Genomic DNA, 8,954 nt, shown 5'->3' on the forward strand with positions numbered 1-8,954 from the left:
TCAACTCACTAGGAGAAACCCTTTCCTTTCCTCACAATCATAACGCACCTGTTTTCCCCTTTTTTTGCATTCAAGAATGCAAAAGCTAGGACAAAAAGTGTGTCCAACGCGGTTTTGAGGGAAAAAAACTACGTTTTGGGTTAAAGGGAAAAGCAAGTTTGGGCGTCTCTGTTGAGGTGAAGCTAAGAACCAGGAGTGGATGATTTTGACTCTGAACTAAAAAAAACATAATGGTATTTTACACGTATGGCAGAGCTAAAGCTAGTATGACAAGAATGAGGCTTTGATACTCTTCATGTTGAGGTTCAAGGGAACCAAGTAGTTAGAGGGACTCTGGCGTGATATGGGTTGCTGAAGTTCTTGGAGAACCCATTAATGAGGGCTGGTGAGCCACTATTGTCTAGGATTGTGAGTTATTGGGATCCAGATCAGGAGGCCTTTGTGGTACAGGGGCATAGGATCGAGATCACTATCTAGGACATATACTTTTTTATAGGATTTCCACCCTTGGGGGTGGTGGGTGAGATACATCCAGTACTGCCTCATGGGAGGCATATAGGGGAGTTTTTGGAGCATCATTGTGTACCTAGTACTTATGCAAAGGGTACGACCATCCAGATTCATGACTTGGAGAGACTCGAGACATGGTCTATAGCCGCAGCAATGGTTTGAATCTTGGTAGTCATGCCTTTCATCACAATACTAGGGGCAAGATGATGCTTTTAGAGAGTGTATTGGTAGGGACCTACTATGGGTGGGCCCAGATGATGTTTTCATCATTAAAACGAGGTTTGGGACTATGAAAGTGGCTGACCAATGATAATTGTTCATTTGGGACACTTGTATGTTCATTCTTCTTTGATAAGATCCCGACCATTCGTCCACATGTACAAATCCGTGATGGGGTCTCATAGGAGCCATGCACTGCTAGGGGCATCTATTGCAATGAGGTGGAAGAGAGGGAGTAGGATGGGTGTTATGGCCTAAGTTTTTTTCTCATTTAGACAAAATACCACTATACATAGATGACTATGCATATAGTGGAATGAACTTTCAAGGGGGATTTTGATCTACCACTACCGTCAAGACGAGCGTGGGGTCCATATGGTAAGTAATAGTTGTGATATTTTGGTTGCATGTAAATTTTAGGAAATATATGTATGTGGTACTAATTTCCAAACTTGTGGTATGTAGATATAGCACCGGTAAGGCTGCGTAGGATATGTAGGATGAGTTGCAGCACCTAGGTTTGCAGATCAAACAGGTTCGACATCACAGCCGAGAGAGAATAGTGATGCGCTACTAGAGGATATTCGTGGTAGGTTCGACGTGCTATTGACAAGGGTGAAAAAGCATGGATGGCATGATATAGAATATCAATATATGGATGAGTGCACTAGGCTTCCCTCGAAATGGCAAGGTATCACGAGCCACATAGCTATGGCTAGTCAAGAAGTTCGAGACTTGCGGGCGGGTGGGATGGAGCCATTGGCCCGAGATCCTCCAAATGATAGTGATTAGGCATAGGGACAAATGGGCCCCTATTTTTTTTTTGTTGTAACATTCTATGGGCATGTTGAATGTATTTAAAGTAGTGGACTCCAAACACTATATGTTGGATGTTATGATACATAATATGGTTACGCATATTTTGTGACGATTTTGGTTCACCAATTGTTTATGTTATTAATGTCTTCTTGCATATGCATGTGATAAATGCTAATGTAGAATTTTATTTGCAATGGTATCTACATAGTTATTTTGTGCTCTAGGAACATGACTGAATGTAATGGATTCAAATTCATGTGCCAAAAGCTTAACTCGTAGATATTTTCTAAATAGGATAGGATTACGCACATGATAAATGTCATTCAATTGCATGACAAGTAGCAAGGAATAAATACAAACATGAATGTGAAGGATGTGATGATCAAGGACATCAGCTAACAAACCTATCACTGCATCATATTCGACATGGTTATTGGTGGCATGTCCAATGCAGACATCGTTGGACTGAACTAATGAATGAAAAGGGGTGAAAATGGCCCAAGCTGTCAAGGCTATATTCCTGGAGAAGCGAATCACACCATCGACATAACCGATATGTGGTGTGAATGATGGATCCATCTGAAATGCGCAAGAAGACAATGAATTAGATGATGGGGAATGAAAGCTACCTAAATGCAAAAAGATAAAATGGCATGCATTTCGATGGGAAATGTTATGGGTAAAATTTCTTCAGGTAGAGTGCAGTACAAGGGTCAAGAAGGATTTCGCCTTCTGGACCCTCTAAAATGTATGCCCCATTTTTCCAAACACTTACAAATGATGTAAGGACCTAGCCATAATGGTTCAAACTTCCCATGCCCTAGGACATCATGAGCTTGGTCATAGATGAGAACAAGTTCACCTTCATGAAATGTAGGAGGGTCGCTCTACGGTCATACTAATATTTGGTGCACTTTTTAGCCACTTCAATGGTTTGCAATGCAACATGATGGTCTTCATTGGTGTGCTCAAGCATGATAAGTCTTTGTTCTAAAGGTTGGGTGTCTGGGAGGAGTTCAAAAACAAGGTGAAGGGAGGGGATTTCACACTCGGTTGGTAAGACTGCCTACTATCTAAAAATGAGGTGGAAAGGAGTAAAATCGACGGTGGTTTTACAGAGGTTCTATAGGCCCACAATGCAGGGAAGAGCATAAGGTGCCAATTGGTCTTGTGTTTATTCACCATCCACTGAAGCATATTTTTAAGAACTTTATTGACAACTTCAACTTGGCCATTGCTTTGGGGTAATAAGACGATGTATATTGTTGTTAAAATCCCAACAGTGAGGATATTTTATGCCATATCTCATCTTCTAAGTATCTACCATGGTCGGAAGCTAATTTCTTCAGAACCACGAATCGAGTGATAACATGGTTAAAGAAGAACAGGGTTGCAGTAGCTACAGTGTTATTGAACGTGGGCATGACTTCAACCCATTTGGTGAAATAGCCAACGAGAATGGTAATATACTTATAGTTATTAGCACATGGGGGTCGACACTCCATAAATTCAACAGCCCATTTACAGAAAGGACCAACTGTGATGACAAGATGGAGGGGAGCAAGTGGAGCTCGATCCTTAGGGGCGTATAATTGACAATCGGGACAATATTTGAATGCCTTAATGAAATCACTAAAGAGAGAAGGCCAAAAGTATCCAACGCGCATGATTTTCTGAGCAGTTGCAATTCTAGGGAGATAACCACCACAAGTTCCACTGTGACATGCATTGAGCACTTGCTCAGCTTCAGCATGGGTTAGACAACAACAAAGGATAGTATCAACACTGCAATGACAAATATCATCACCAAGGAGGAGATAACGAGGGGATTGATTTTGAATACGTCATCAATAATCACGAGTGATATGGGTGGGGGAATTGTAGGAATTTACAGGGTAAGTTCCTCAGAAAGAACACCAAAAGGACACCGCTCACAACCAGATCTCAAATCAATACACCAGTATTTTTGACGTGGTTAAAACCCTCAAAGAGGGAAACAATCCACGGCCTGAGCCAACGTGGCCACTTCAGGCAATTTATTAATCAAATAATGAAAATTTACATAAGCTTTCTCTCATAGACGGATTACCCGAACAATGACCCTCCATGCGCTTTAAATAGAACTCATGGACCAATCGGGTGTCAAGCCACGGATCAAGTGTCGGTAATACCGAGGAGAGAGTGAACCATCAGATCACTACATATCGTGACCGTCGGATTGTAAGTTACAAAATGTACAACGGTAAAGAAACACACTTTACCTAACTCTATACCTAACTCTATACTAGACCAAGTTGAACTTAACTATTTCCTATGTGTCGGAATATCCTAACATCCCCCCTTAAGAACAACTTGGGATAGGATTGAAGGATTTACAAATATGACACAATAGGAGAAGGAAGGAGGCACTAGAGCCTATCCCCCCTTAGTGACAACTTCCTTAACTCCAAGCATATATCGAAGTTTAGTGAACTTCGCCTCTGTGAGAGCCTTTGTGAAGATGTCTGCAACCTGATCATCTGTTGAACAATATTTCACTTCAAGAACATGGTCATGAATGAGCTTTCTGATGAAGTGCATGTGTAGTTCAATGTGTTTGCTGCGCTGATGCTGGACTGGATCTTTGCATTGCTGAATGGCACTTTGATTATCACACCAAAGTGTGGTTGGATGCTGCTGCTCAAAGCCAAACTCTGATAGGATTTGACGAAGCCACAAGGCTTCCTTACTAGCTTCCACGGTACCACGATACTCTGCTTCTGTTGACGAAAGAGAAATGGCAGCCTGTTTCTTACAAGCCCATGAATAGGTCCTCAACCAAGAGTGAAGACATAACCGGCAGTAGACTTCCGATCATCAGGGTCACCAGCCCAATCAGAATCAGTGAAACCAACTAATAGAGGAGCTGCTTTGGCACTGTAATGAATCCCAAACTGTACTGTACCTTGAACATAACGAAGTATTCTTTTAGCTGCTTTCCAATGACTTTCACGGGGGCTTTGCATAAAACGAGCAACAAGGCCAACAGCAAAGGAAAGGTCAGGACGAGTATGGGTTAAATACAAGAGTTTTCCTACAAGTTGACGATATAAGGTAGCATCACTCTTGGTTCAGGACCTATTCATGGGCTTGTAAGAAACAGGCTGCCATTTCTCTTTCGTCAACAGAAGCAGAGTATCGTGGTACCGTGGAAGCTAGTAAGGAAGCCTTGTGGCTTTGTCAAATCCTATTAGAGTTTGGCTTTGAGCAGCAGCATCCAACCACACTTTGGTGTGATAATCAAAGTGCCATTCAGCAATGCAAAGATCCAGTCCAGCATCAGCGCAGCAAACACATTGAACTACACATGCACTTCATCAGAAAGCTCATTCATGACCATGTTCTTGAAGTGAAATATTGTTCAACAGATGATCAGGTTGCAGACATCTTCACAAAGGCTCTCACAGAGGCGAAGTTCACTAAACTTCGATATATGCTTGGAGTTCAGGAAGTTGTCACTAAGGGGGGATAGGCTCTAGTGCCTCCTTCCTTCTCCTATTGTGTCATATTTGTAAATCCTTCAATCCTATCCCAAGTTGTTCTTAAGGGGGGATGTTAGGATATTGCGACACATAGGAAATAGTTAAGTTCAACTCGGTCTAGTATATAGTTAGGTATAGAGTTAGGTAAAGTGTGTTTATTTACCGTTGTAGATTTTGTAACTTACAATCCGACGGTCACGATATGTAGTGATCCGACTGTTCACTCTCTCCTCGGTATTACCGACACTTGATCCGTGGCTTGACACCCGATTGGTCCATGAGTTCTATTTAAAGTGCATGGAGGGTCATTGTTCGGGTAATCCGTCTATGAGAGAAAGCTTATGTAAATTTTCATTCTTTGATTAATAAATTGCCTGAAGTGGCCACGTTGGCTCAGGCCGTGGACTGTTTCCCTCTTTGAGGGTTTTAACCACGTCAAAAATACTGGTGTATTGATTTGAGATCTGGTTGTGAGCAGTGTCCTTTTGGTGTTCTTTCTGAGGAACTTACCCTGTAAATTCCTACATGGTAAACTATTGGTATTTACCCTGTATTTACCCGGTAAATCTTCCATGTAGGCTATCCATTGGAAGTAGTTAGTGCTGTCAAGAATGACTTGGCATGGACTTTCCATTTTTTTTTAAAAACTGAAGCTGAAGATGCTGAAAGTAAGTGTTCCAATGGATAGATCTCGAAAAATAGCTTTAAGAATTTATATGCACATCATGAGGTGACACTACCAGTGAGTTTTAAGAAGTATACCCAAGTGCGTCTGGAGAAATCATCAATGAAAGTTAAGAAATACTTGCAGCCAGAGAATGAAGCAACAGGAAGTGGACCACATAAATCACTGTGCACAAGCTGTAAAGGGGCTGATGCGTGCCAAGAGGATTGATACCATGCGCATAGTGATCCCAAAAACGCATCGTTTCCCCTCCAAAGATAATTTCTCTAGTCGGAGAACGCATAAGGTATTTACCTAAACCAGTAGGTCCTTGGGCAGACCCCACACTAGCTCCAAGACGTTGGTCTCTAACTAAAAAAGTAAACGCTTGAGCTTGAGAGGCTTCTGGGCCGATGGGCCCATAAAATTCACTGGGATAAATGGTATTGTTGAACCAAACAAAACAACAAGCAATAAAACCAAAGAGGGATAGAGCCGCTAAACTATAGGACAAATAAGCTTCTCTGGACCATACGAATGCACGGCGAGCCCATGCAAAAGGTTTGGTTAAGATATGCCAGATACCACCGAAGATACAAATGGAACCTAACCATACATGTCCTCCAATTACATCTTCTAGATTGTCCACACTAACGATCCATCCTTCTCCTCCGAAAGGAGATTTCAGTAAATAACCAAATATAGCACTTGGGTTAAGTGTCGAGTTCGTAATTTTTCTTACATCTCCACCGCCGGGAGCCCAAGTATCATATACACCTCCAAAATACAAAGCTTTTAGCACTGGAAGAAAAGCACCAACACCTAGCAAGATTAGGTGAATACCCAAAATTGTGGTCATTTTGTTTCTATCTTTCCATACATAGCCAAAGAATGGAAAAGATTCTTCTAAAGTTTCGGGTCCTATGAGTGCATGATAAATACCACCAAAACCTAAAACCGCAGAAGAAATTAAGTGAAGTACCCCAGATACAAAATATGGAAAAGTGTCCACGATTTCCCCACCAGGACCGACTCCCCATCCTAGAGTAGCTAGATGGGGAAGCAGAATCAATCCTTGTTCATACATAGGTTTTTTCGGTACGAAATGAGCCACTTCGAATAGGTTCATTGCTCCAGCCCAGAATACAATTAATCTGGCATGAGCCACGTGAGCCCCAAGTAATTTACCCAACAAATTGATAAGTCGGGCATTACCGGCCCACCAAGCGAAACCAGTGGTTTCTTGATCACGACCAACTAAAGCTATAGTTCCATTAAAGAGCGTTTCCACGGGGTAGGACCTCCTCAGGGAATATAAGGTTTTCATGAGGCTGATCTTGAGCCGCCATCCAAGCACGAATACCTTCGTTCAGGAGAATATTTTTTGTGTAGAAAGTCTCATATTCAGGATCTTCTGCTGCACGGATCTCCTGGGAAACAAAATCATAGGCACGTAAGTTTAGAGCTAGACCAACTACTCCAATGGCACTCATCCATAAACCGGTCACTGGCACAAATAACATGAAGAAATGTAACCAACGTTTATTGGAAAAAGCAACCCCAAAAATCTGGGACCAGAAGCGGTTAGCAGTGACCATGGAATAAGTCTCTTCGGCTTGAGTCGGGTTAAAAGCACGAAACATATTTGCACCATCACCATCTTCAAATAAAGTATTTTCCACGGTAGCACCATGAAAAGCGCATAGAAGAGCAGCACCCAATACTCCGGCAACTCCCATCATATGAAATGGATTCAAGGTCCAATTATGAAAACCTTGAAAGAAGAGGATAAAATGGAAAATAGCTGCTACACCAAAACTAGGTGCGAAAAACCAACCCGACTGTCCCAATGGATAGATCAAAAATACAGAAACAAAGACAGCAATTGGAGCAGAGAATGCAATTGCATTATAAGGTCGCAATTGTACAGATCGAGCAAGTTCAAATTGACGTAACATGAAACCTATTAGACCGAAAGCACCGTGAAGAGCAACGAAGGTCCATAGACCACCTAATTGACACCAACGAGTCAAATCTCCTTGTGCTTCGGAACCCCATAATAGCAGCAAAGAATGTGCTAAACTATTAGCAGGAGTAGAAACTGTGGCAGTTAGGAAATTACAACCTTCCAGATAGGAACTGGCCAATCCGTGAGTATACCATGAAGTCACAAAGGTTGTACCTGTGAACCATCCACCTAAGGCAAAATAGGCACAAGGAAAGAGCAATAGACCGGACCAACCCACAAAAACGAAACGGTCTCTGCGTAGCCAGTCATCCACAGTATCAAATAAAGTTTTTTCTTCTTTAGAAGACTTTCCAAGGGCTATAGTCATAGCGATCCTCCTATTTCACTATTTCGACCATTTCCGAGCACCCTATATGATCAAAAGGTATACGATGAATTGGGGACAATTTTTCATCCATCATCCTTTCAAAAAAAAATAGGGTTCCGAAGATTCGTTGTTGGAACAAATATTTGAAACTGGACCGAACCGATTCAATATAGGTAAATGCATGATCGCTCGATCCCGAGTTTTTAGAGTTCCTATCTGATCCTCGAATCACCTATTGAATAACATCGATGGAACAATTTAAGGGGAGGGAAGTGCGCTTTCTGCCTTCCATTGACCAGATTCTATTCACAATATATATTCCATTCAATATTTTTTATTCATTCTTGTCTTGAACCTTCTGCAATGCAACAAAATGAAAAGGAGTATTTCTATTCTCTCTCATCCATCTCTATGTATACTACATCGTGGTCCGATACGAATGAGTCTACGGGCAGGAACGAGTCGATTTTTTCATAACTCATAGAGCTAAATGAAATGACTCCAAAGTTTTTCTCCTTCTATAGCAAGAAGTTATATATTGAACCATTGTGATCCAAAAGTGAAACCCTTTTTTTTCCCTTTTGTTTTCTCTTTTCACATCTTAATTTCGATCCGTTTCTCACCGGTGTAATCACCATATGGTACATTCATATGAAAATATTTAGTACATCGTAACAGAATCACATATTTTATTTGTGTATCAATTTCGTCTAAACAGAGAAAATACGTTGTCCGTAATTCGGCTCGGAATGGACTTACTTCAAGATCTATATCTCTTTCTGTCCAGGGAAGGGAGAAGAGATCATAAAAATCGATCCGACGAAACATTCAATCAACAACCAAATAGGGAGTTCGATCAACTAAATAAGATCGATTAATTTCGGA

Source organism: Pinus tabuliformis, chromosome 3_1, assembly GCF_031772625.1.
Source record: "Pinus tabuliformis cultivar Carrire ecotype Pingquan chromosome 3_1, CPIR1, whole genome shotgun sequence".
NCBI classification, from domain to species: Eukaryota; Viridiplantae; Streptophyta; class Pinopsida; order Pinales; family Pinaceae; genus Pinus; species Pinus tabuliformis.